The 27,809-nt window shown below is 45.6% G+C and overlaps 1 long non-coding RNA gene across 1 annotated transcript in view; it reads left to right on the top strand.

Moving 5' to 3' along the window:
• LOC141978013 (uncharacterized) overlaps window positions 1–27,809 on the top strand; it is a 218,490-nt gene that overhangs the window by 134,424 nt on the left and 56,257 nt on the right. The gene's annotated exons all lie outside the window — the stretch shown is intronic.

A 27,809-nucleotide genomic window follows, 5' to 3' on the forward strand; every position in this document is an offset into this window, starting at 1 on the left:
TGTTTTTCCTTATTGAGCAAACTACATTGTTTGCTGACCTGGGTTAATGGGAAGCGTCAGGTAACTAAAATCCCTCAGGCTGAGTTGCATGGGTGTTCAGTATTTCTCTTTTTTAGTGGCTAGTGATAGTCAAACCTTGTTTTTCAAGGCCTTCCTCATGAATGGAAAGTAGTCCAGCTTTACAAAGTAGGGATCAGATATCTTAGTCCTCCTTTCACTCTTCCCATTCTCCACTTCCCCTGCTGTATCTTTATGCATCTTTTCCTCGGCCTCTTTCAGTGTCCCTGTGTTCCCTCAGAAGAACTTAAGTGCAGGGTCCTGTCCATATTTTAACAAGGGGCTCCTACAAAATATCCCTCCTCCTTCCACTTAGCTTGGGGTATAGTCCCATGTCCTTGAGGCACAATCCCTACAAGAGAGGAGCAGTGAAGGGACTGGGATAGCTATTCATTGCATCTCCTGTTTAAACAAAGGCATGTGTTCACAGTTTACCAGGAGCGAGGCAGCATCACTGGCAAACAAACTTATAGCAATTGCTCTTTTGCTTGAAATGTCTATAATTTGTTCCTAAAGTGTATATAGGACTGGATTGTCCAAGATGTTGAGCCACCTTCAACTCCCATTGAAGTCAGTGAGAACTGAGGGTACTCAGCGCATCATGGGATACTCACCACCTTGCAACATCATGACAACATTGCATACAGACACCATCGGGGACGCCCGGAGATATCGTCCTTGGAACCATCCCTGCCAACTGATGGAATCTGCTCTATTCAAAAGGCAAAAAAATGTGCCAGTATTGTGGTGCCCAAATACTGACACTGGAACTTTAACCATTGATTTCAATAGAATCAGGAACAGGACCTTCATGAGCACAGTGGATATATCATCTCTGGCAGGAATGTTTAGCAGTATCGAGAGACAGGATAACTCTGTAAGAGGCAGGGACATCACCCTGACCCTTCCTATCAAGTGGCTCCCAGCTGTTCCCTCCAGCACATCACTGTTTAAATGCTTGATTTCATTTTTTCTCTAAAGCCCTCTCCTTTCTTCAAGATCTTTTTGTTTCTCTGATTTGGCTCTTCTCCTTCTAGCAGCTTTGACATCCATGCTTGCCTCTCTCTCTCAATCTCTTCTCACTGTTATCTCTCCTCCCTCCATTTCTCCAACCCTTCATCCATATCTCCACCTCAACGTCCTTGATCTTGGAATAAGGGCTAGAACACAGATTGTATTAGATATCCTGCAATTCACCATCTTTGTGAAACATTCAATTAAATTTTCATGACAGGCAAGTCTATGGATGGTGCTTATATGGCCCCCAGAATCACAGTATCAGCGTACCTCACAATATTCTAAGTATTTATCCTCCCAGTAGCCCATCAGGCAGGGAAATACTATCATTATACCGATAGAGAACTAAGGCACAGAGAGACTAAGTGACTTGTCCACAGTTACGTAGGATGCCTGTGGCAGAGTAGGTAATTGAAATATGGTCTTGCAAGTCCCTGGCTTGTGTCCCAGACATGGGACCATCTTTTCCCTCCAAAGGAAATACAGATCTGACCAAGAGATGAACTCAGATCACTGCATTCAGAGTCCACAGTGTTAACCATTACACCGTGGAACCATTTTATTAGCATACTGGTACAATCCACCCAATATGTACTTCCTCTTTGCAATACCTGAGAATTGCTACTGTGTGGCTCCAGCACACTCTCAAAATGCAGGTGATGAGTGGTTTGGTAGATGAGTGACAGGGAGAGTATGAGGGCCAACTTCTGGCTGTGTGATAGTTGACAATTTTAAGACTAACTAGATCCTTCTCCATATATTTTGTGAAGCAAAGACAAAACGCTTTTCTTTTCAGAAGGTACTTTAACGTTATTTGGGTTTGGGTTCAGTATTAATTTCATGAAAATTCAAGGCGGGTGATGGGAACCTAAATTTAAGCCTATCAGTATGTAGACCTGCAAATGCAAAACATCAGAAAGGGATGTACTAGTCTAGACTGTGCACACACAACACTGAGTTAAAGACTAATTTCCTCTTCTGCATCTAACCAGAATGCACACAGAAGCATTTCAGTGAGTAGGTGGGTTGTCAGAATTCTGCAGTCTGAGCTTGTGGAGAGAGGGCAGGGGAAAAAGATGGAATGTGTGGCTGGGTACCAAAGCAAACAAACAAACAAAAAGGAATATATACTCTTCCCTAATCATCTTGCCATCTGGACTTTCACAAAATTACACCTCTCTTTAATGGTACAGGATCATGTCCAAGCTATGGCAATACCTAATGCCACCCATGCCTCCCTACCAACCCAGTAGCATTTCCTCCTGTTCAGTGTTTTGTGAGTGTTTGGAGGCTCCTTGTTTCCTGGTGCTCCCAGTCAGGTGTGTTACATCCTGGAGGAGAGTGCTTCAGATAAAGTTACCCACTCCAGAGCGACTTCCCTAGTGAGCCAGCTATTCATCAGAGACTCAGACTGTGCATTGTAACTGCCTACTATTTGCAGTGTTCAGGAAATGTCCTGGGAAAATCAATACAAAGAAAACACTGATCGTTTGTAAATCTGTTAACTCTCTTCTGGCCCCTCGCCAGCCATTTTATTCACTGTCTAGATATGGAAACCCACTTGACCGTGGAAGGAAATGGACTTCGCCGCTTTGTTCTCTCAGGGCCTTGCCAACTTCCTTTTCCACCACTTCACAGATCCAGAGGGAATAATAAAAATGGTAACAATGATTTCAAAGATGGGGGGAGAAAAAGAGAGAAGCATTTTCCCCCATACAAAGATTCTTCTCTTTGTGTTTCTCCCAGCTCTTTCAAGGGGCTCTCCAGCTTTCACTCTTCTTAAAAACTTGCTAAAAGGCACAGAGTAAATCATGGTCAGAGCTGGGTCTGTGGCCTGAAAAATGAGGCATGGGATAGGAGGGAAAGAAGCTACTGTTGGAACATTTCAAAGGCTATTAAATTTGAGCTGATTGTTAAGTTTATAGACACACAGATTTTACTTGACGCCTACCATAATCACTAAATATGACCTTGGATGCCATTGCAAAATATTTGGAAATAGGGCCAAAGCAAGGGTGATTGGATCCAGATGGCATAACAGCAACAAATGGGAGTGTTACAGGTGACAGCCTCCTTGAATCATTTTTTCGGACTATGGGCACAACTAGACCCTGGCCTCATAAAAGTCTCCTGGGCCCTACTGAAAACCATGATTAAAATAAACAGCATGCCAGGGGAAAGTAATTGAACCATCACCCCAGTCTAGATACGGGAAAGTCACAGCTCCCCTGGGTAACAGACAGCAAAAGACACATTAAATATGGAAACTTTGGTACCCTCAGAGGAATGACAGCAACACAGAGGAACAGGTATTTCCTTTGGTGAACACCTACAGTTCATAGCACAAATAATTAAGAAATTCCTGAACCATTTAGCTGGATTGTACTTTTGGTGCAAAGGTACAAGTTACATTCACCCTCTCAACAGTCAATTTATACCCTAAATTCTCATCAGGAGCAAGGGGGTGAGGAGAGGATCACAATGCAGTATGCATGGATTGCTCATACTTAGGATATTCTGTAGAAAGAATGGGCCCAGCATTCCAGGAACCCTAGGTCAAATCCTATATTTGTTGTGCAGTGTACTCCTAAAGCAGCATAAACAGAAGGGAGCAACAGCTTTAACTGGCACCCATGAAAAATGAAAATATTACCGGTGTGGGAGACTTCAGGTAGCTGGAAGAAAGACATTTCCCAATTGTAATATATGTCATTTTTGTTGGAAGCTGGAGAGGATTTGCCAGTACACTGTGCTGAGTGGAAAGAAGAGTCCTGCAGGTATCAGAGAGGAAACCCAGCTGGGGAGGAGAACCACTGAGAGTAGGAGGTGCTAGGAAGGAGGTACTAATGCCAGGTGCTAGGGAGAAGGTGCTTATGTCAGGGAGGAGGAGGGAAGTTCACATATTGGAAAAAATCCAGTCACATGCTTTTGGCTGGGAAGCAAAGGATGATGGAGAAAGCTGCTGGCAAAGGCTCAGGCCCAGACTCTGCCAGTGGGCACGGCCCTGTGCCACCAATGGGAGAGAGAGAGTGCAAAGGGAAAACAGGACAGAGGAGACGATCTTTACCTGGGTCACACCAGGGTGGGGATGGTCTTTTTTGAGCTTGTCCAATGGCCCATTATGTAACCAAGGATGAGGTTTATGTTTCCTCCTTTGGAATAACTTTTGGAATGTCTCTTTTCAACCCCCAGGTGCTTATTTTATGGTCCAGGGCAGATGCACAGGGCTCCTTATATTTTGCTGAACACACATTTAACTACTGTACATATACAGAAGCTGCAGATGGGAGCTATTTATAACAACAAAATCAACTAAATAGATAGTAGTTAAAGAATGTGATCATCCCTGGACATATCCAGTTTAGCTGCCATGAAACAGTTTTGAGGAGAAAAGATCAAGGGCCATTTGTGTGGAACTATGAAGTTAACTGTTAGAAACTAAGAAGGCCTTTGAGCTAGGCAATTACAACTTACCTTTTCATCAGTAACCAGTGATTTTGGATACCATATATCTGGGTGCCCAGCATGACAAAATTTACAGTGTACAGGTTGTATAGGGTTGCCAGGCATCCAATTTTCAACTGGAATGCCTGGTCAAAAAGAGACCCTGGCTGCTTTGGTCAGCATCATTGACCAGGCCGTTAAAAGTCTGGTTGGCGGTGCAGTGGGGCTCTGTGTGGCTCCCAGAAGCAGCCGGTATGTCCCTGCAACCCCTAGGTGGAAGGGGGGCCAGGGAGGCTCCATGCACTGCCCTCTCCCTGAGCGATGACTCCACAGCTCCCATTGGCCTAAAACCATGGCCAATGGGAGCTGCGGGGATGGCGCCTGCAGATGGGGGCAGCGCGCAGAGGCCCCTGGTCACCCCTGCGCCTAGGGGCCGCAGGTACATACCTGCCACTTCTGGGAGCCACCTGAGGTAAGTGCCGCCTGGAACCCACACCCCGAACCCCCTCCTGTACCCCAACCCTCTTCCCCAGCCTGGAGCCCCCTCTTGCACCCCAAACCGCTCATCCCCAGCCCCACAGCCCCAGCCAAAGCCCTCAGCCCATCCCGCACCCCAACTCTCTGCCCCAGCCCAGTAAAAATGAGCAAGTGGTGCAGGAGAGTGAGCAACAGAGTGAGTGGGGGAGTGGGGCCTCAGAGAAGGGGCAGGGCAAGGACGGTGGCCAATGGGAGCTGTGGGGATGGCGCCTGCAGATGGGGGCAGCACGCAGAGGCCCCTGGCCACGTCTGCGCCTAGGGGCCGTAGGTACATACCAGCCGCTTCTGGGAGCCACCTGAAGTAAGTGCCTGCTGGAACCCACACCCCAACCCTCTTCCCCAGCCTGGAGCCCCCTCTTGCACCCCAAACCCCTCATCCCCAGCCCCACACCCCCAGCCAAAGCCCTCAGCCCATCCCGCACCCCAGCCCCCTGCTCCAGCCCGGTGAAAATGAGTGAGTGGTGCAGGAGAGTGAGCGACAGAGTGAGGGGGGAGAGTGAGGCCTCAGAGAAGGGGCAGGGCAAGGGTGGTTTTCTGCAATCAGAAAGTTGGCCACTCTGCCCAGCCAGTGCCTTCACCCCCTCCCTCTCCTGCACCCCAACCCTCTGTCCCAGACCAGAGCCCCCTTCTGCACCCTGAACCCTCATTTCTGGCCCCACCCCGGAGCCCACACCCCCAGCTGTAGCCCTCAGCCCCTCCCGCACCCAAACTCCCTCCCAGAACCTGCATCCCACACCCTCTCTCACACACCAAATCAGCCCAGAGCCCCCTCCTGCACCATAAATCCCTCATCCCAGAGCCTGCACCTCCAGCCAGAGCCCTCACTCCTCCCACACCCAATCTCCTGCCCCATTCTGGAGCCCCCTGCAGCACTCCAAACCCCTCATCCCCAGTCCCACCTCAGAGCCTACACCTCCAGCCAGAGCCCTCACCCCCACAAGCACACACCCCAACCCCATGCCCCAGCCCAGAGCCCCCTCCCACGCTCCAAACCCCTTGCCTCCACTCCCCAGCCCAGAGCCCCCTCCTGCACTCCAAACCCCTCATTCCTTGCCCCACCCCAGAGCCTGCACCCTCCAGCCCAAGCCCTCACCCCCTCCTACACCCCAACCCCCTATGAAAATGAGTGAGTGAGCGAGGGTGGGGAGAGCAAGCAACGGAGGGAGGAGGGGGGCCTCAGAGAAGGGGCAGAGCGGGGCCCTGGGGAAGGGGCAGGGTTGGGGGCAGGGCAAGGGTGTTCTTTTTTTATAATCAGAAAGTTAGCAACCCTAGGCAGGTACTCAGCACTGTCAGAAAATCAGGTCCCTTTAAAGTGTCTCAAAGTTGGGCACCCAAAATCAGTAGTCATGTTTGAAAATTTAGGCCTAAAATCCCTAACACACAGGATCCCAGTTTAATTGGGGCCTATATATGAAACTGTAATAAAATAATAATAGTACATTGGTTTACACAAGAAAATACAAGCCCATTTTAATTACTGATTACTTTCCTCTTGGATACAGTCGAAGCTACACTAGCAGACATGTACTAGTCCTAGGGATAAAGTGTGTGAGGTGGGGATAAAGGCAAGGATGGATTATGCAGTGTTTTATAATGTACAGAGTACAGATTTTGAGGAGAAAAATACTCTTCTTTTACACCAACATCTAAGGTCAAATTCTGGCCCCCACCCCTCCCAGGAGTATTTTGAATACATATCCATGTTTGGAAAAGCAAATCCCTGGTGGGGGTGCTGTATGGCTCTTCTAAATGTTGCTAGTCCTGTGACATCTGGATTCAGATACACTGGAATACAATAGGATGACAACTGAGAGATATATCCAAAGGAATGTAGGACTGGAGAAAGAGCATCTCCTTCCACTGTTCTGATCTCAATGGGAATCACTGGAGTGGAACTGTCCTCTCCACCCCATACACAGTCATTTCAGGGGAAATGCACAGAGATATATGCTCAGGTCCTTGACACTCAGTCTAAAGTGAGCTGGAAATGGCAGGAGTGGCATTCCAGTGTTAACACAGTATGACAGCCCTATCACATTAGCTCCTCTCTATCACTCGATATTAATATTCATCTTAGCTAATATACTATGAATGTCACTTTCCCATATTACTGCACATGAATATTAACCTGAACTGATATGAGCCATACAAAGGAGACTACTAATCTGATTGCAAGGGGATAATATAACAGAGTCTTTAAGGATGAATAACTGACAGGCAGGTTTCAGTGGCAGCCATGTTCGTCTGTATCAGCAAAAGAAACAAGGAGTCCTTGTGGCACCTTAGAGACTAACAAATTTATTTGGGCATAAGCTTTCGTGGGCTAGAACCTACTTCATCAAATGTATGAAGTAAAAGATACAGGAGCAGGTATAACTATATGAAAGGATGTGGGTTGCTTTACCAAGTGTGAGGTCAGTCTAACGAGATAAATCAATTAACAGCAGGATACCAAGGGAGGAGAAATAACTTTTGAAGTGGTAAGAGAGTGGCTCATTACAGACAGTTGACAAGAAGGTGTGAGTAACAGTAGGGAGAAATTAGTATTGGGGAAATTAAATTTAGGTTTTGTAATGACCCAACCACTCCCAGTCTTTATTCAGGCCTAATCTGATGGTATCTAGTTTGCAAATTAATTCCAGTTCTGCAGCTTCACGTGGGAGTCTGTTTTTGAAGTTATTTTGCTGAGGAATTGCCACTTTGATGTCTGTTATTGAGTGACCAGAGAGGTTGAAGTGTTCTCCTACTGGTTTTTGAATGTTATGATTCCTGATGTCAGAATTGTGTCCGTTTATTCTTTTGCATAGAGACTGTCCAGTTTGGCCAATGTACATGGCAGAGGGGCATTGCTGGCACATGATGGCATATATCACATTGGTGGATGTGCAGGTGAACGAGCCTCTGATAGTGTGGCTGATGTGGTTAGGTCCTATGATGGTGTCCCCTGAATAGATATGTGGACAGAGTTGGCACCGGGCTTTGTAGCAGAGTTTGGTCCCTGGGTTGGTGGTTTTGTTGTGTGGTGTGTAGCTGCTGGTGAGTATTTGCTTCAGGTTTGGGGGCTGTCTGTAAGCGAGGACTGGCCTGTCTCCCAAGGTCTGTGTGAGTGAGGGGTCGTCCTTCAGGATAGGTTGTAGATCCCTGATGATGCGCTGGAGAGGTTTTAGTTGGGGGCTGTAGGTGACGGCTAGTGACGTTCTGTTATTTTCTTTGTTGGACCTGTCTTGTAGTAGGTAACTTCTCTGTACCCATCTGGCTCTGTCAGTCTGTTTCTTCACTTCAGCAGGTGGGTATTGTAATTGTAAGAATGCTTGATAGAGATCTTGTAGGTGTTTGTCTCTGTCTGAGGGGTTGAAGCAAATGCGGTTGTGTCGTAGAGCTTGGCTGTAGACAATGGATCGTGTGATGTGGTCTGGATGAAAGCTGGAGGCATGTAGGTAGGAATAGTGGTCAGTAGGTTTCTGGTATAGGGTGGTGTTTATGTGACCATCGCTTATTAGCACTGTAGTGTCTAGGAAGTGGATACCTTGTGTGGACTGGTCCAGGCTGAGGTTGATGGTAGGGTGGAAATTGTTGAAATCTTGGTGGAATTCCTCAAGGGCCTCCTTCCCATGGGTCCAGATGATGATGATATCAACGTAGCGCAAGTGGAGTAGGGGCGTAAGGAGACAAGAGCTGAGGAAGCGTTGTTCTAAGTCAACCATAAAAATGTTGGCATATTGATGGGCAATTCTTCAACAAAAAAACTTCAAAAACAGACTCCAGCGTGAAGCTGCAGAACTGGAATTAATTTGCAAACTAGATACCATCAGATTAGGCCTGAATAAAGACTGGGAGTGGTTGGGTCATTACAAAACCTAAATTTAATTTCCCCAATACTAATTTCTCCCTACTGTTACTCACACCTTCTTGTCAACTGTCTGTAATGAGCCACTCTCTTACCACTTCAAAAGTTATTTCTCCTCCCTTGGTATCCTGCTGTTAATTGATTTATCTCGTTAGACTGACCTCACACTTGGTAAAGCAACCCACATCCTTTCCTGTATTTATACCTGCTCCTGTATCTTTTACTTCATATCTTTGACAAAGTGGGTTCTAGCCCTCAAAAGCTTATGCCCAAATAAATTTGTTAGTCTCTAAGGTGCCACAAGGACTCCTCATTTTTTTAACTGACAGGCAGTGGTTTCCGTGTGCTTTCCTCTTTAGCCCTCCTCCCCTTTGCATATTGCTGACACAGGACAGAGAATAATCAATTATTAATCCATACCAGAGTCTGTTGTTCCTGTTACTTTGGATACTCATGTTGTATCTGTGATGGATAAGTGATGAAGGCACTGATACAGAATCAACCTTTGACTTATTCATATGGAAAAAAGAAAACTCACAAAGCTTCTGGTTTAAGTAATTTTGGTTGCTCAAGTTCTCTCTCATTGCATTTGCTTTTCCCCTGTATTCAAAGTTACCTCTACTGTGGTTCTTATTTTTCATTCAGTTATTGGCCTATGCATGAAACAAAAATTCCTTGGATCCCTAGATAGCTCTGACTTAACTGGTAATGATATACAGAATTTCTCCTCTCTAGGCTGTTGGCTTGACATCATTGCTTAGTCTTTACTGGCTAAAAGTCATTACCATCCATTGGCAACAAAATATCTTTAATTTGGTGGCTCTCTTGCCTCAAAGCGAGGCTTTAAAAGGAGCTCTAAGAAAACGCAGATTTCATGTGGGCAGAGCTATAAATCTCTTGTCCACTATCCATCACCTTGTCAATAGCCCACTTGAAATGAACTGATAGCTGCTTTTCACTTCCTAGCAAACAGGAGACCACATCACACAAACACACCCATGACTGGCTGTATAGCTAGAAGATTTCAGATGTAAGCTCTGTGCGTTTTGCAGATTTCACCAGCATGTAGTATTACTATTATTAATTAATGAATTAATAATTATAATTCCTAGCTCATATATAACACTTTTTTTCAGCAGATCTCAAACTACCAGTGGTATTTAAGCACCTAAATACCTTTGTAAATCTGGAGCCTTGAAACCACTTGAAATCTTCCCATTGATTTCAATGAGCTTTGGATCAGGCCCACACTCCTCCTTCATGAATGGCATCCTTTAAGTAATCCAGGTTATTTCAGTTTTCCTTTCCCTCATGGAGACTCACATTTCCTTCTCCAGATGGCCCACGGGCTGTTCTGGTTCACACTGGGAGGAGGGAATTGCTTCTGAAGTGGAGTTATTCCTGATTTAGTGTAAATGAGAGCAGAATCAAGAACCAGGCTTCTAGTTCTTTTGGTTGTGAAGAACACTTTAAAGACACAAACTGAGTGTAACCAATGCAGTAATGTCTTCCTGAGTCTGCAGGCAGCCTGAAACAATAGCTCAGAGACATGTGAATTGCATTGTTCATTTCACTGGAGTGTTGATTCTGCAACCTAATCATGACACTGCAAATGGCAATATTGTTAACCATTTCACTGATGATCACTTTAGCAGAAACATCCTGCCAATGAGCTTAACTCAAATTACCCTTATATCTTCCGAGGTGACAAAAGCCCCAACTGGCTCCTGCCAAGCTGCCAAAACCTCCAAGTTCCTCTGACAGCATCTGCACTGCAGTCATTCCCCAGCGATGCAAAAATCTGCAAGCAATGAAATCTGAGAGTTTGCGTCTGAGTGAAGCAAGTGTAATTTAATATGAATGTAGATAACAGAGGGGCTACTGCGCTGACTAGTATTTATGTTCATATCTAATCATTAAACACTTCTTTCTTCAATTGGCTTGAAGCTGCTGCAGCATTTCCAGCCTGCTGCACAACCCAGCAGATATGGAAGTTTGACCGTTGGGCCCACTAGCAAAGCGTCAATATGGTGTTCCACAAAGCACCTTGCCTGTGGCTGGCTAGAGGAGCGTTGCTCAGCACTGACACACAAAGCAGAGCCAGCTTCATCCTCAATACTCTAAGTCCCTGCCAGCCCAGAGAGCAAGGGGACAAGCTTGGCTTCATACTCCAATCCCCGCTGTGGTGTGGTAAACAAACAGAGTTTGTGACAACAGCCTCACAAGAAAAAGGGGTTATTCAGATGGAAGTCTCAAGTGCACCAGTAAAAAACAGCAATGTTTCCTGTACCACTGATTCCCAACCACTCCCTGCATCCCCCGCAAGGGTGCTACTCTGTGTATTGATCTGTCATAACACAGCCATCCTCCCACGTGGTTATTAATGGATCCTAAACAGCTAAATATACACACACACAAACCATAGTTTTCTTCATAAGCACCAGCCTGGAATCAATTCCAGAAGAGTGCTAAGAAGTGTTATCAATTGTAACACGTATTGAACTCACAGAATCTTTCAGTGAAACCTCCCACACCAGGCAATAAGAAGTCTGGTGCTGCTGCGTCTTAATTAGGAGTCTTCAGGAGGGCCATAAAACACCTTCTGTGAGGAGTGCTTGATGCGGACTGAGTCATTCACATGCCAGACACCCACGTGCCCTGGCCTATTTGGCAGCTTGGTTTGCTCACTAAGCTGACTTCAAGGAGTAGAAAGGATACTAGAAGAGTCCACTGGTGGGGGGAGGGTAAACATATCATGAGTTTCAGCATGAAACTCTGCAGCTGAATACAGGGCCAGTCAGTCACTGGCTCAATGTCCATCCTGCTAGATAAACTACAAGAACTTTGTCCCCAGGCATCTCACCTGGAGTAAGTGGTTGGGTTCCAGACAAGTATAATAGTGGACTATAGAATCACTGGCAGCTTTTGTCCTGTACAGGCTTTGGTTGCAAAGACTATTTGGCTAGATAAGCTAAATAATGTTACATACACCAGAACCTAAATAACTTGCTTTTAACATATTCTAAGTCAAGCACTCAAAAGTTCAGAATGTCAAGTTTACAACTGGCCGTGATCCCATAATTCCACCCACTACTGCAACCTGTGCACTGAATGAGGTAGGGGAGCCTATGGGAAAAAAGTATGTGATCATGTCATTAAAGATTCTATATCTCAATACATATGCACAGAAGGTTCGAATTATGGTTGCATAGTCAGCCATAAACCTGGGCTCTTCCTAATTTTCAAATTGACTTTGCAACTAAATAATGTTCTTTAAACATTTTTTTTATGTAGAAGACTTTTTTTAAAAGCAAAAAGCTAAACATCTGTTACATTACATGCAATGTGTTAGTTAGAGTGACCAGACAGCACATGTGAAACATCAGGATGGGGGTGGAGGGTAACAGGAGCCTATATAAGACAAAGACCCAAAAATCAGGACTGTCCCTATAAAATCGGAACATCTGATCACCCTAGTTGGTGTCCTCTAAGAATATAGGGTTTGACTCATATACAGGATGTGGGAGCTCTGTCTGAGTATGAGGGTATGCACCTGAACACTAGGGTAAGGCACAACCAATGGCTGAGCATGTGTAGAAATCTCAGCACTGTCTGGCAATAGGAGAAGAAGGCAACATCACCCAGGGGCAGAGGAAGACACCAGTACAGGTTGGTGACAAAGGAAGGAACCTGGCTTCTATAGCAGCTAAGCCCGGCCCATTTCTTGAGTTAATTATAAGTAAACATTACTCACTGGCAAGGCAACCATTGACCCCCTGTGTCATTTGAGAGGGAGGCTTAAAGGGAAGGAAGAGTGTGGAGTCCCATTGTCACTGACCCATATGCCGGCTTGTGTGTCATTATCCACAGCTAGGCAAAAAAATGTTACCAAACCATACAGCAAACTCTCTTGGTTTTGGGGCTCTGTGGGGAGAGAGCCAGATGCCTAAAGAACACTCATACAAAAGGGGAAGAATCCAGCTGGCATTTCCCTTCCTTATGCCTTTAAATAATAAGTTTCTTTGAGTTGTCCTAGTTACATTTTGCAGCCTAAGACCAATTCCCACACTGGCTGTTTCACCGGTCAGGGAGTGAGTCTGCAATGTCATAGGATGGAAAGGGAGATGGCCTGAGCTTGTTAAACCACAGCATGGTTACAAGCCACCAGCATTTTAGCAAAAGCTCAACATATTAAACAGCTCCCCCGCCCCCCAACCCCGTGTCCATTTTTCTGCCCAGATACTACTTGGAGATAGGTATCTCAGAGTGAAATATATCATATGAAACACATCTATATATTTTATTGTGTATCTGGGAAGGCAGACAGACACAAGGATGGACAGAGAGACAAAACCTGCCTACAAAGTTCCTACTAACACACTATGATACCAGAGGAGATCTGCATCTGACCAGTCCCAGAAGATACTTTCATACCTATCACATGCATGGGAAGCATGCAGAAGTCCAATATGATATTCGTAATATTAAAACAGTCACGCTTACTTCCAGTAATGTGGTAGAGAAGTGTATTCATGATGTGCACATTATTATAAATGTGTCTGTGTCTGCAGATGTTTGCTGCCTGATGTTAAATCAGAAGCAAATGCAGTGCAATAATAAAGTATTCCTGTGGGGGACTTTTACGTGCGCAGCGGGTGACTCCAGATTGCCAGCAAGGGTGCTCTACCACCTGTCCAGCACTATCAGGCCTCAGTTTGTTCAAATCAAATTCTGCGTGCTTTGTCTCCAGCACTGTAAATGGGATGTTTGTATATAAAGTATCATATCCTGCCTGCCGATCAACTGGAAGTGAAACAGACAGACAGATAAGGATAGTATGCAGAAACAGAGCTGTTAACTGAGATCATGGCTCACCTGAGGTTACACTGCTCTGTGCAGTTTGTTGAATGAAAATTAGGTTTCAAAGTCGCCCACATTTCCCCTACCCTCCTCTTCATAGAAGGAATTAGTGCATATTTCACTGACTGTACTGAACAGCAGACTCCATTTGTGTCACAGCACTGTGGAATTCACTGGACTCAGTGATTATTGTGGCCCCTTCTAGCTTTAAACTCTATGAATCTGTGGAAATCTAGGGTCTAGACAAAGCTACTTACCTTAGCAATAAGAGAACCAGTTCAGATACATATGAAAAGGCTTGACTCATCACCCACTCCTCATACTGAACCTTCTCTGAGATTTGAAATTGGTGGGTTCATTCATCTTCATGCTCTTTGTGTCTTGCACCATAAGTGAGAGTGTGCCCAAGAAAGATTCTTTGTACAGCATACTTGACCCTGACAACATAGTGAAATATTAGGAATCCTGTTTGAGAAAGAAACCTTTAGATCTTTATCTAAAATGAACTGAGGGTCATTCATTTATCCCTAACTTCCTGAATTCTCCCCTGCACATGGCATGTTTATCAAGAAACAATGCATGAGAAAATGTCTGTCTTGTAGTTAAAATAGTTAAATGTTGCATTTTTTAAATAAGACTTTTTGTTTTTCCTCCTTTTCATTCCCTCTGTCCCTTCCTTTTTTTTTTCTTCCCCTCCCCCCTTTTCTCTCTCTGTCTCTTCTCACTCAGGTGATCTGCATTTTATGGGTAATATTTTTAATTGGAAAACTGAAGCTGCAGTTCTTGTATTTCCCAAGCCCCATGATTCACATAAGACTCTCCATGAATATTTTTTTTTAAAGTGAAGGGACATCTTCTGTACAAAACAGACCACCTCTCTGTAGCTGATACATCAGGGATCTATCCAGTGGTAGATTTATCTATTTATCTTTGGTAAGAGTTGTATGTGTAATTGTCTGCTTATGTTGAAAAGGTAGTTACAAAACTCAGTGGAAAAAGAATGAAATTGTCTAAGTAAATGACAGAGGTGGGCAAACTTTCTGGCCCAAGGGCCACATCGGGGTGCGAAACTCTATGGAGGGCCGGGTAGGGAAGGCTGTGCCCACCAAACAGCCTGGCCCCTGCCCCCTATCTGCCCCCTCCCACTTCCCACCCCTTGACTGCCCCCCTCAGAACCTCCAAACCATCCAACGCCCCCTGCTCCTTGTCCCCTGACTGCCCCCTCCCAGGACCCCCCGCCCCAAACCGCCCCTCCACCCCGGGACTCCCACGCTCTATCCAACCCCTCCCTGTTCCCCGAACCCTGACTGCCCCAGAACATCCGCCCCATCCAACCGCCCCCCTGCTCCCTGTTCCCTGACTGCCCCCAGGGATTACCCACTCCTAACCGTTCCCTCTCCCCTGACTGCCCCCTGGGACTCCACCACTGCCGTGCGCGTGCCACCATCACCTCCTTACCATGCCACTCAAAGCGGCAGGAGCATGCAGCCCCGCTGCCTACAGGGGAGGGGAGACAGTTGGGGAGGGGCCGGGGACCAGCCTCCCCAGCCAGGAGCTCCGGGGCCAGGCAGGATGGTCCCGTGGGCCGGATGTGGCCCGCAGGCCGTAGTTTGCCCACCTCTGCTTTAGCAGAATGATTATACTGACACCAATATGGCACCAGTGAGGGCCAAGAGAAGAGATTCAGAAATGGTATAACCTCCCTCCCACTTTGTCCTTGTCCAACTGTGGCCAGATTGCCTTCTGTCTGTTCATAGTCACATGTTTATCTGTCTTTACCTTGGCAGTTTTGTAAAGGCTATTTTGGGCCATCAGTAAGACACTAATATAAAATACTTCTGCTGCAGGATTTCATAACAGGTCACCCCCTCCATCTCCTTACTTGGGGTGGGCAGAGTCCCAGATATTAGATAATCCACATACAGAGGTGAGTGATGATCAGTCTGCTTTTGTCTCATTGCAATCCCATTTGCACAATGTATGTTCAAAACCATAACTCAAATACAAGTGTTGAGTTTCCATTTTGCTTCCAAGAGATTATTACCAAAAGGAGTAATGAAGGGTTCAAGAGGGGGAAAATGAGTAAAATAAACTCAGTATATACACCATAGATAGGGCACCCACTTGTGCCAGCATAGTTACAAGGTTTCCTCAATCCCCAATAGATAGCACTAGTTCCTTTTTGAACATTACAAAACTAACGACCCTCTGAATCTCCTTTTAGTAGTGTCACAGCTCTTAGCAAGCACCCTTGCCTGACCACCCACAAGAACTACTCGTGAAGGGAATCCAAGCCTCTGCTCTCTTGGGAATAGTTCTCTGGAGAAGTGAAAGCCACCACTTAACACCACTTCCAGGGAGAAAGTTTGAGAAGAGGTGTGAGATTATAACATCAACATTTGGAGGTCTATCAGCACAAGAGAGGCAAGTCAGGGAGAATCTTCAAAGTCCCTTAATCTGAGTCCAGGAAACTAGAAGTGCATTCATTCTACTTCCAGGTGAAGCAGCAGGGGAAATTACAGGATTTGTATTTAATTCATAGATTTTAAGGCCACAAGGAACCATTATGATTAGCTACTCTGATCTCCTGAATAACACAGGCCATGGACTATCATCAAGAAATTCCTGAATCAAGCCCATAGCTTCTGGTTGAGCTAGAGCATATTTTTAGAAAGATATCTTGCTCAGTCCTGACATTGTCTTGAAATAATCTTGGTTTAAATATTTCAAGTAATGGAGACTCCATCACATCTGCCTCTAAATTCTTCCAGTGGTTAATCATCCTTACAATTCAAAATTTGCCCCTTATTTGTAGTTAATTTGTCTAGCTTCACCTACAGTCATTTGATTTTGTTATGGCTTGTGATGCCTTTAGAAGGTTAAAGGGTATTGGAAACTTCTCCCCATATAGGTACTTATATACTGTGAACAAATCAACTCTTGACCTTCTGTTAAGGTTAATCAGCAGGCTTGTTTTCCAGTAGCGCCTTCCGAACCTTTTCCAATTTGTTGACTTTTTTTTAAATGTGGACACCAAAACTGGACACAATTTTTCAGTAGTGGTCTCCCTCATGCTATATACACTAGTATGAACACCTCCATACTTCTGATTGATAGTCCCCAGCTTATACCTCCAAGAACTACATTTAGTCTCTGTGCTACCACATCACACTGGGAGCTCACATTCATTTGGTTAGCCAACATGACCCTTAAGTCCTGTTCTGAGTCACTGCTTTCCAAAACACAGTCCCCCATCCTATAAGGGAGACGTACATTTTTGATTCTTAGATATATGACTTTGCATTTAGTAGTATTAAAAAGTATTAAAAAGATTATCGTTGTTCAAATGAGCCCATCCAACCATGCTCTTGCCATCACTCACAAACAGCTTTTGGAAAGGTTCCACATTTCTCATCCTCCCAGCTGGAGCACAGATTTTACTGCAGAGATACAGCCAAGATGGTTGAATTGAAGGGGAAAGGTTCAAAATGAATGGAAAGGAGACACTAGCCAGCATCTCAGGCACATACGGACCATCCAGAAAAGAGAACTGAAAAAAAAATCCATTCTATAACCACCTACCATCCATTTTTCCTCTGTTTTACTGTTAGTTTATCTGGAAACAGGGCATTATGTAAGCGGGGGAATAGTCCGGCTATTGTGGGGACCTTTCCTGGCTTCTACACTACCCCGGTGAAGTGGGCTAGCGAAAGGATCTGAATCCTTGCTCCCACTTCCTTTACCCAGTGGCCTCCCTGCCCTTGGGGACTCCCCTTCCACTCTCCTGTCTGGCAGAGTCCTCGTAACCCCAACAAGGCTGGGCCCAGGATTCCTGGGGGGCTCGACCCCCAACCCTGCTGTGGTCACCTAGGACAGGGGCTCGGGTGTCTCCACTCCGGGGTACTCTCTCTGCACTGGGCACTTCTCTGACCCACTGACCATTACATACCAGTTAAAGCAAATGCAAGTTATTTAATCAACAATTAATTTTAAAAAGAATAAGGAAAAATGGGAAAGGTGAAAGGAAACACATCAACCCGCTCTGTGGCAGGGAACTTCACAAACAGTGTCTCTGGAATGTCCGGGCAGTTCACAGTCTCCTCCTTGTAAGTCCCAGGCCACCTTCTCCGGCCCTGGCTGTGCTGCAGGGATGCTGTGGGTTGGACACTTGCTCTGGTGGTGGCCACACGCTCTCAGGCTCTAAGTGGTAGGTCCCTTCTTCCCAGTATTGCCCCCGACCTGTCGGGGTTACGATCCAAGCCTGGCCTGCAGAGCCTCTTGGCTGAGGCGTCTCCCTGTGCTGGGCCTGCTGCCAAGGGTCCCCTTCGCTCTCCCCACCCAGCTCCGGACTGCTCCAGCCCCAGCTGCACCACTCTGTCTCTGCTGCTCTGCCTCCAGCTCCCTGGGCTGCTTCTCTGGCCCCTCTGGCTCTGGTTGCTGCAGCTCTGCTCCCAGGGCAAGTCTGCTCTCTCTGGGCTGTGCCTCTGACTTTGGGGCTGCAGCTCTGCTCCCAGGACAGGGTCTGCTCTCTCTGGGCTGCTTTTCTGGTCCCTCTGGATCTGGCACAGCTCTGATCCCCAGCTCAGCTTGGGCCCCTGCTTTCTCCTTAGCTCGGCCCCACTCTGTCTGACCCAGGCAAATCCAGCTCACACGGAGGATGGGACCTCCCTGGCCTCCTGACTCTCTGATTAGCCTGCCCGCCCTGCCATTCAGGCTGACCTGGAGCACTGGCCTCTCCCCATTGTTCCTGCGGGCTCTCAGTCTCAGGGTCCTGATTCCCCATCGACCCTTCCCCCTTTTTAGTAATGGGAGCTAGCAACTAAAACACCCCCACTGAATGTTAGTAAGGGGGCAACAGTCCCCCTACATTTGGGAAACGCAGAACAATCCACACCCTCTTAAATCCCCTGACATGCTGCAAGCTGGCAGTTGATACAAGTCAGCCCCCTCTGCTTTCCTCTCTTAAAGAACCAACTTTGAAAACTAGTCATGCCACATTTCTCCCTTGCCTTCTCAGGAAATAGAAAGTGCCTGAGCCAGAAGGATTTGTGAGTCTATGTGTTTTTCCCAACTAGTGGGCCGCAGGCAAAGAGAAAGAGGCAGAACGTGCCTGAAGGCAACACAAATTCATAGTACTGCTCAGTCCTTACAACAGCTCTTCCAGGTAATTACACCATTTGGGTCTGAATTGCTTGCATGTCCAAGAACACAGAAGAGCTCAGCTTTGCTATTTTTAACCTCAGGGTAGGTTTCTTTAGTCTTTTAACTCTTTGTCCAACTTCTGTTGTGCATTCTGAATGCTGGGAGGCCTCCTGATGCAAAGCACCTCATACAATAGCAGTAAGAGCTAGTTATGGTACTGCCGCTGACCCAGCCCAAAAGGTAAAGTTTGGCTAGGATTCTTTATTGTTAGTTTTTAGTACTACACCATTCCTAACTTCTTTCACAACAGCCTCTGCAAAAACTGGGGGTAGGATGACCAGATGTCCTGTTTTTAAAGGGACAGTCCTGTATTTAAGCCCTCCTGCAGATGTCCCAACGTTTTCTTAAAAATGGGCAAATTGTCCCATATTTTCTGTCTTCCCCTCATCAGTACTGGCGGGTCCTGCTGCTGGCCAGATCCCTGCTTGCCAGCCACCCTCCCACCAGCGGTGAGTGGTGGGGTCCAGTGGCTGACAACGAGGGTGGGAGTGTAAGGCCGGGGGTGGAGTGAAGATACAGCACATGGGGCTTGCGACTCCCCCTGCTGGTCCATCAGCTCAGCCTCCTCTGCATGCCATCCGGCCGGTGCTAGCTGCGGGTTGTGAGCGGCAGTGGCTGGTGATTGCAGGCAGGCGCCAGGCGGCAGTCGGTTACATGTCACCTCTGCTGCCCACCCATTGGCCCTCTACGTGCTCCCCCTCTTGCTGTCCTTTCCCTGCTTTGCCCCTTCATCCCCCCAACCCTGCTGCTTCTCCATAACCGCCCTGGTGGGACATGTCCCACTCCCAGCACTGAGTGGAGAACCAGCCCCTGGTCGGAGTGCTCAGCTCATCAACAGCCTGCCTGTCAGGCTCCTTCCTTCCCTCACTGCCTCTGGTTGGGCTGGTGCCCCGGAAAAGCCCAAGACCTTCTGGCCCGGGGTGCTGGCCAGGAGAAGCTGAGCCCTGCATGTGCCAAAGTCCCGCACAGCGCTGGCATGGGGAAGCTTCTCCACCCCTCAACTAAGCTCTGGAGTGGGAGGGGGGAAGTGATTTCCAGCCTGTTCATGCCCCAGACCTGCAGGCAGAGCCATGCCTTGGGTAGGGCAAATCGAGGCAACCGCTCCAGGCCCTGTGCTTTAGGGGGCCTCGCGGGCCGGTGCGATTGGGCAGGGTGGTTGGTCCCGGAAGAGACGAATCCATCACTTCCGCCCCGGACCCTGCACCCCGCTAGGGACGTCCCTGCCTGTCAGCTCCACAGTAGCCCCCAGGGCAGGGGCTTAGCAACCCTCTTCACCCCCCAACGCCCAACTCTGGGTCCTGCCCCCAGGGAGTGTGGTGCTGCTCTGTCTCCTAGGCACCCTCCTCTGCTGAGCCACCTCTCTGGCTGGGTTTTCTGAAGCCCCTGCAGTCAGGTTCCCTGGGCCCTGGTGTACAAAGCATCCGTAGGCCTTAACCTCTTCCTGCCTGTCCTGTAGCCGGAGGCCAGCTGTGGCCAGCAGCAGCCTGCAGATGTTAGCTGCCTTTCAATACTGTGTGGGCAGGAAAGGACAAGCTGCTTCCAGCCACGCTGCAGGGGTGGGGAAGAGATGAGTTCTCCAAAGACACGGGCCAGGTCATCCCTTCCCCGCCTTCCTCCTCCCGTCGCTTCCCTCTGGCACAGTGCTGAAAGGCTGTTGCTGAACCCTGGCAGAAATGTGACCTGCATGCCCTCCCTCCCCAAGTGTTGCCTCAGAAGATGCGGCGCCAGGCACTAGGAGAGCCGGGTCCATCCCAGGGGCCCAGCCAGGCATGGAGGATGGAGAGTGCCAGGCAGGGGGCGTTGGGTCGGTCAGTCAACAACCCTCCCCATCCCCCCCCATGTGAGAGAGGTGTAGGGGAGCGTGTGTATGTGTGTCACCTCTCCCCGAGTGGGGGGGCGGCCGGGGGAGGGGTGGGTGTCACCCCTCCCTCTGTGAGCCCTACAGCCTTAAAGATAAGAAGGTAGATAAAAAGAATCCAACTACACAGTATTTATGTTTAACAGGGGCTCAGTCAACTTGATGTTAATTTGAATATTTGTACTGCATAGTTTTGATTGATTGCCATTGAACTCATTTGAATAAGAATAATTTTACCAGGTGTCCCATATTCAGCATAGGGAAATATGGTTACCCTATTGAGGCGAAGCCTTTTAATGATGTATGAGAGCATGCCTTTGAGACTACTATTGCCCATGATTAATTTACGTGTGCAATTAATCCCTATGAGTGGTTTCCCTTTGTAACATATCCACCTGCACAGAGGGGATTCTCCTTGCAATTTATACCTCTGCCTAGTTTCCCTTTTGAATGCATTTACAACGATTCCCCCCCACCCCGGCCTTGTAAATTACTCAGATGTATGGACTCCCCTTGTATTGTATGCACCTGTAGGGATTCTTTCTTCCTGTTGATCACTGAGATACACATGTGCCCCTGGCATCTTCCACAGGAGGGCAAACCCTAGCTTTCTGATGGAAGAACTCCTAAGGAAACTCCCAGAGTTTCCTTTCTCCTGCATAGCAGAGAATGGGGCTTATAATTAGGAAAGGGTGTTTCAACATATTTGAATTCACTAGTAGAATGATGAGTAATGGGAGAAGGGAAATGCTGATGATTGGATCAGGTGTACAGCCTGGGGCCTGAGTGGAAGAGAAAACAGAGTCAAAGGTGAACAAGATAGTGGAGGGCAAAGGTCAATGGAGTTATCAGCATGTGTGATACACAATGAAATCTTCCATTGTAGAGGACTGAACAAAACTTCTACTGGCTCCCTTTGCAAAGCCAAAGCATTCCATGTACTGCTGAGTTCAAAAATGAGGGCATCTTCATGAAAGATTTTGACTTTCTATTGAAAACCCCACAACCAAAAATGTGTAGTCAAAAACTGCAAAAATAAAACATTTTTGGTCTTTGGCCAAACAATTTTGTTTTTCTGACAAACTAAATCAATAATTTCCAAGGCAACAGAGACAAGGTGCGTGAGGTAATATCTTTTATTGGACCCACTTCTGTTGATGAGAGAAAAGCTTTTGAGCTTACATGGAGCTTTGATTAAGTACAAGGTAGAACAGATTGTATAGCATAAGTAATTAACACATATTTCAAGGGACTATTCAAAGAAAGCAGACATTTTCCAAGAACATTTTTATTTAGTTAAAAAATCCTATAAAAAATAAATATGGACAAAACATTTTTGACCAGCCCTAATTCCACGCTTTAAAATCTCATCATGAGTGTGGAAGGCTGGTACTATAAATCGGTGTATGAGCCTCAGGAAACCACAGAATGGCAAGCGGCTGCTAAAGATGACTCCATGGGGAAAAGGAATGTCCTTTAATACTGTTAAAGACACCTCGACAGCTAAAATAAGGAGATAATAGCTCCCTGTTATCCCTCACACAGATCCATTCCCAAGTCTGCAGGCTTGGCGAGGAGGTGAGACAGTGTGTAGCTGCTGTCACACAGCTACACAGAAGATCCATCATTTCACACTGGGAAAACAATCAGTGTCGCAACAGATTAACATAAACCCCCTTTCATTTCCAGAGGAGGGAATTTCTTGATTAACATAAGCTTCAAGCTCATTAAAATATCACAGGGAAGAGTGTATTTCTGACATTTCTAAGTATTTCTTTTTTCTGTTCACTCATCCTCATCAGAAGCAGTTATCAAGGGTGTGGGAGGACAACTCCTGTTAACCAGAAGCAGCCTTCAAGGGCTAACAGGTCTGATCTAGGCTCTTGAAGAAGACAGAGAGAAAATCCTCCAAAAGGAGCATATCTTCAAAGGGAGGAATGGAGAACATTCTGAACAGGAGCAGGCTGCCCCCCACCCCTCCAAAAAAGAGCTGAATACCAGATTTTCAGCTTCCAAATTAGTTAGGAATAAAGGTCGATATTTTTACCTTTTATTAATATTGTTAGTTCCAATTGAGTTCGTAGTGTGTAAGGACCCCCTTGCACCAGACTCTGTACAAATAAATAACACAAACATAGGCCTTGCTATAGAAAATTCAGCATCCAGGGATTAGACAATATGTAAAAGGTGAATAAAGAGACCCATAGTTAGGTGAGTGGTAGGAAAAAAGGAAACAGAGATGGGTCTGTTTCCTTAAGTTCATAGTCACAGTAGTCGTGGAAGTCACAGATAGGTGCGGCCAGTCTGTCTGCTTTTATCTGGTAGTGAGTTGTAGACCTCACAGCAAAGGTAGGTTTTAAGGAGGAATTAAGAGTCTGAGCCAAAGCCTATTGAAGTGAATGGACCAACTCTCATTTAAGTCAAAGGATTTGGATCAGACCCTAACAGAACGTAAGCTGGTGGCTTTGTGGGGAGTGTGATCAGTTTTAACAGGAAGTATGAATGTGGGACTTCCTCTCCATACACTTCTGGCAAGTTCTTTCCTGTGGATCCTAAATGTGGATCTTAACTACTCAATATTATAGGCAGGGCTGAGTTGGGGGAGGGGTTTGGATTTACGGGATGGAAGGCTCCTCCAACACAAGTTTTTTTCCTGACCAAAGTGATATAGCTCCCTGGATAGACATATCATCTTTCAAAACCAACAAGCTTTATTAGTCCTGCAAAATGGATCCTGAATTATTCTTAAAGCTTAAATATGTATATATAATGTTTCTATTACTGAAGTACAGGATGGTCTTGAGTAACTTTTGCTTTCTGGAAATTTACAAATTATTAAAATGTATTTCCATTTCCAGTCCTAATGGAGCCTTGAATTTTTAAGTAAAAAAGAAAGAAACAGCACAGGATTTATATCAAATGACGAATTTAATGAATGCTTATAAACTGGTAATTATTCTAGAAATGCACACTTGAACTCTCCCTCTCTCTGTTTGACTTTGAATTACTGAGATATCTAAAAGGACCTGTGACACATCTCCTCAAGGATCCTTTGGGATTTGTATTGTCTTAAGCAGACAGTCGAACAGAACAGAACAGGGTGCCACTAACTCATCTGAAAATCTTTTACTGAAGAGCCTGTGATTTCTCTCCTCATCCTGAGTGTCCTGCTGAATTAATTATGAACAGAAATTTTTGCATATTCGAATCCCAAATAGCTGATGGGCTTTGGATGGCTTTTCTTTGGTCCCTTCCATTAAGCAATCATGAAAACTTTTAACAGTTCAGTTTTGCCTAAGAAATGAGCTCTTTGTTGATTAATGAACTGACAGAAAGTGCCCCATGGTGGATATTTCACCCTTCCAAGGAGGCCATGCTCTTACATCATCATAGGCTAATCTCATCAGTTCAGTAAGTGCAAGGAGAATGAAGGAGCCAACATTTTCTAACTCCGTAGCACTCAGACTAAGCAACCTGAATATAGATAAATTCTCCACTGCCCTGCATCTTGTCTTCTTATTTACACCCATGTAAACAGTTTGTGTAAAATGCTACTACATATATCAGAATAGTGACATTTCGCACTCACTTTTCGCAGGTATATATAAATGATGACACAAGGTGCAAGACAATGGAGAATCAGCCTGAAAGAGACAAATTTTGCTCTAATTTATACCCATGCATTTCAAACCTAGGCTTCACTGGAGCAGAAGCTGTCACTAATCTAATACTGGCCTACACAATACTGTAATTTACACCCATACAGAAGTTTGAAACCCCAGCCACCCCTCATTGCCTGACTTTTTTTCACTTGTGCCTTCAGACAGAATCTGAACTCAGGTCTCCAGAAGTTAAAGGCACTAATCACCTGCATTAACAAGTTCTTCCCTCTATGTATGACTTGAGACTTCTACCACTGGTGCTGGTCAGATGTCTCAAACAACAGATAATACCAGCAGACCAAAACAGAGTATAATAGCGCTTGCCACTTGTAGGGAATACAGTATTAATTAGAAACAAGGACACAATAAGTACACTTAGATTGATGGGCTGTTAAGGGCTTCTCTCATCCAGGCTCAGTTCCAGCAAAGTAAAATTTAGATGGACTTTCAGGAACATTTTTCACCAGAGTAAGGTCTATGAGGGCATGCAATGATCTTGTGCACTTGAGGGCCAATTGAAACTGTTCTTTGAAAAAATGGGAAGTGTTCCTCAAACTGACCAAATGGAGGAATATTGGGGCTAAGGGGCATGATATAAAACAGCCGTATACAGAGAGGGGTAGAAGGGGTAGGAAAGTGCATTACTCAGGGTGGCACAATCCCTCACCCAACAGAGTCCTTGAGCAAGGGTGACTATGTAGGCTACATCTCCCTAGAGGATGTTGCATCCTTTTTCCTTGCCACAGTGCATCTGGCTTCCTCTGGACTAGTGTATAAGAAGTGGGATGGGGCCAAAATCCAAATCATCCCTTCCTCTGCTGGTCCTCTCTGGAGCACTGTGAGCCGCTGGCATCCCACAGAGGAAGGCACATAGGCAGGAATTAATTGTGGGAAGCCCTTGCTAAGTTCATGTGAGAGGTGAGCTCCCTTCCCCACCCTCTTAAGGGACTGGCACAATCAGGCCCATAGAACATCGCATTCTCTCTTTCTTTTCCCTCTGTCGATGGTTTAGAGATACTCCCTATTACTGACATGGCAAAAAGGAAAACATGCTTGCTAACCACTTCTGCCTCTGTGGACTGCTATGATTGGATGGCATGATGTTACTGTGGAATAGAGACAATTGAACATTTAAGAACAGAAATGGATCAGAAAAGCTTTCCTTTTACTTGGGTGGGTGTGTTTGCTCTCTTTTCTATCAGATCAAATGCATGTGACTGATTGTGCCTCTTTATTTTTTATGCATTAAACTTTCAGCAATATAAAATTCACAAGAGACTCTCTTAGCCCTGTCTGTTGTTTTGCCCACAGGAATGCTGGCAGGGGCAGGGAGATCTAGTTGCTACTGTCAGTCTAGAGCCAGAACCATTTATGTTGCCCTATTGGAGAAATTGGGCACCTGTAATTGACCTACAGGGTTATTTTGAAATAAATCGGTGACATGGTGACAAATGGACTTCATTCATTCTTGCCTCTGGCACCTTAGAGGTCCAGAGTAATTTCAATATTGCCCAGCAAAAATCCATAGTGTGCCTGAGATTCCATTTCACTATAGCTCTTGACTGGCTATGTGCACACAGCTGCCTTCAGAACCTCCATATGTCACCTCTAAATTATGCCAATTTTTCCTGACAGCTTCGAGAAGAATTATCGCAGATGTTACACCACGACTAGAGACATTTGGTTGATAACACTCCATCAGGTTATTGAGAGGATGAAGTTGTGCATCACCTTACGACTTGTTATGAAATCTTGTCATACATCATAAATGCTACTTAGAAAAGGCTATTGCAAGCTGCAGTCCATTTGTTACAGGAAGGAGATTTCCAAATACAGAGACAAATACCTCTTAAGACGTTGTGATGTCAATAATTCTATTAAGTATATTGGTTGTGTTGTGACATGAGATGGTATCTTGTGACATATAATGGTAATGACAGCAATTATGCTAAGACTAAGTAAGTGAATTTATGGAATCAAAAAGTGAAATCTAATGAACAGATTAGTTTTCACTGGAAGAGTTAGCTAAAAACCAGTTAGATGACTGATAGATAGAATTCCTATGTACCTTGACAAAAGTTTGTCTCAAATCACTGAGAAGGATGGTCATTCAATTGAGACATCAGATTACTCAATTAAATCACTGAGTACCTTAAACAATAGCTTTGGCAAAAGTGGGATGGGGAAGCAGGGTGGTTATACTAACACAAGTGCTAATTTCATATAATTATTAATTTACTGATGCAGCATATCAGAACTGGAGATATTCACTGTGAATTAATTTTCGCTTCTATCCACAACCTTGTAAAAAGTCAGCAAAAATAATTGACAGCAATTATTTCTAGCAACAGTAAATTGCATTGCTCCCCCTCAAATGGCCATCTCGGAGTGTGAAAATGATTTAATATGACTAGGCAGCCTGCTTCTTCTTCACTAAAATAGACAGTTCCACAGTGTATTTCATATTTAAACTACATTGTGCCATCCATGTGCCTCACATAATACACCATCAACATTGGCCTCATCTGTAATATATTTCACTTACAATTTTCAAAGTAGTGACAATATTTATTTTTTCACAGGACTCACTGTAGTGTTCTTACTGGATGGTCTCTTAAAAATATGCACCCATATATTCACTTTTAACAACAGCAAAAGCTCCCTTTCATTTAATTGAAAGGGCAAAAAGTGCTCTATAAACAACAGCAACAAATCACTTGATTTTTTATTGTCATTGTGTTTACCCAAAGAACTCCCTTGCCCATCCAAAGTTTGGGACATGGGGACGAACAAAATAGAAGTTGGTTTCACAGCTCTATCTAAGCTTTGATCCACTAAGAGCCAGATTCTAGCCCAGTCTTGATGATATCACAGAAGCATAAGAGAGAGTAAGACCAGCCCACTTGTCCCTATGCAGGTTACCCAGTCCTTGGGTCTGGGCATACATGGATAAAGGTCACTATGAGCCTACTTACAGGCCAGCAGTGAAGGAAGAGGAGAATGTGCAGAGGCTTAGTTTCCCCCCTCACCCACACACTACAATCCGTCACTCAGTGGAGCTGAGCCAAAGCACAGCAGGGATGCAGAGAAGTAATTTGTTGCTGGTGAAAGCCAGCAGCAAATTACTGTCTCCTTTGGCAAAAGGAGGGTATTGTGACTCCCTGAGCTGCAATTCTGTACGGCCCAGGGATGCTCCTTACTATCGACTGTATCCTTGGAACGCGCTCTAGCCCTTACTTTTCTGAATGATCGCTTTCTCTGAAGAAGTGAGGAATGCTTCACATCCGTGAAGCAGACACAGCAACGAGAAAAATTCTGCCATCAT

The sequence above is a fragment of the Natator depressus genome, chromosome 1 (assembly GCF_965152275.1).
Source record: "Natator depressus isolate rNatDep1 chromosome 1, rNatDep2.hap1, whole genome shotgun sequence".
Lineage (NCBI taxonomy): Eukaryota > Metazoa > Chordata > Testudines > Cheloniidae > Natator > Natator depressus.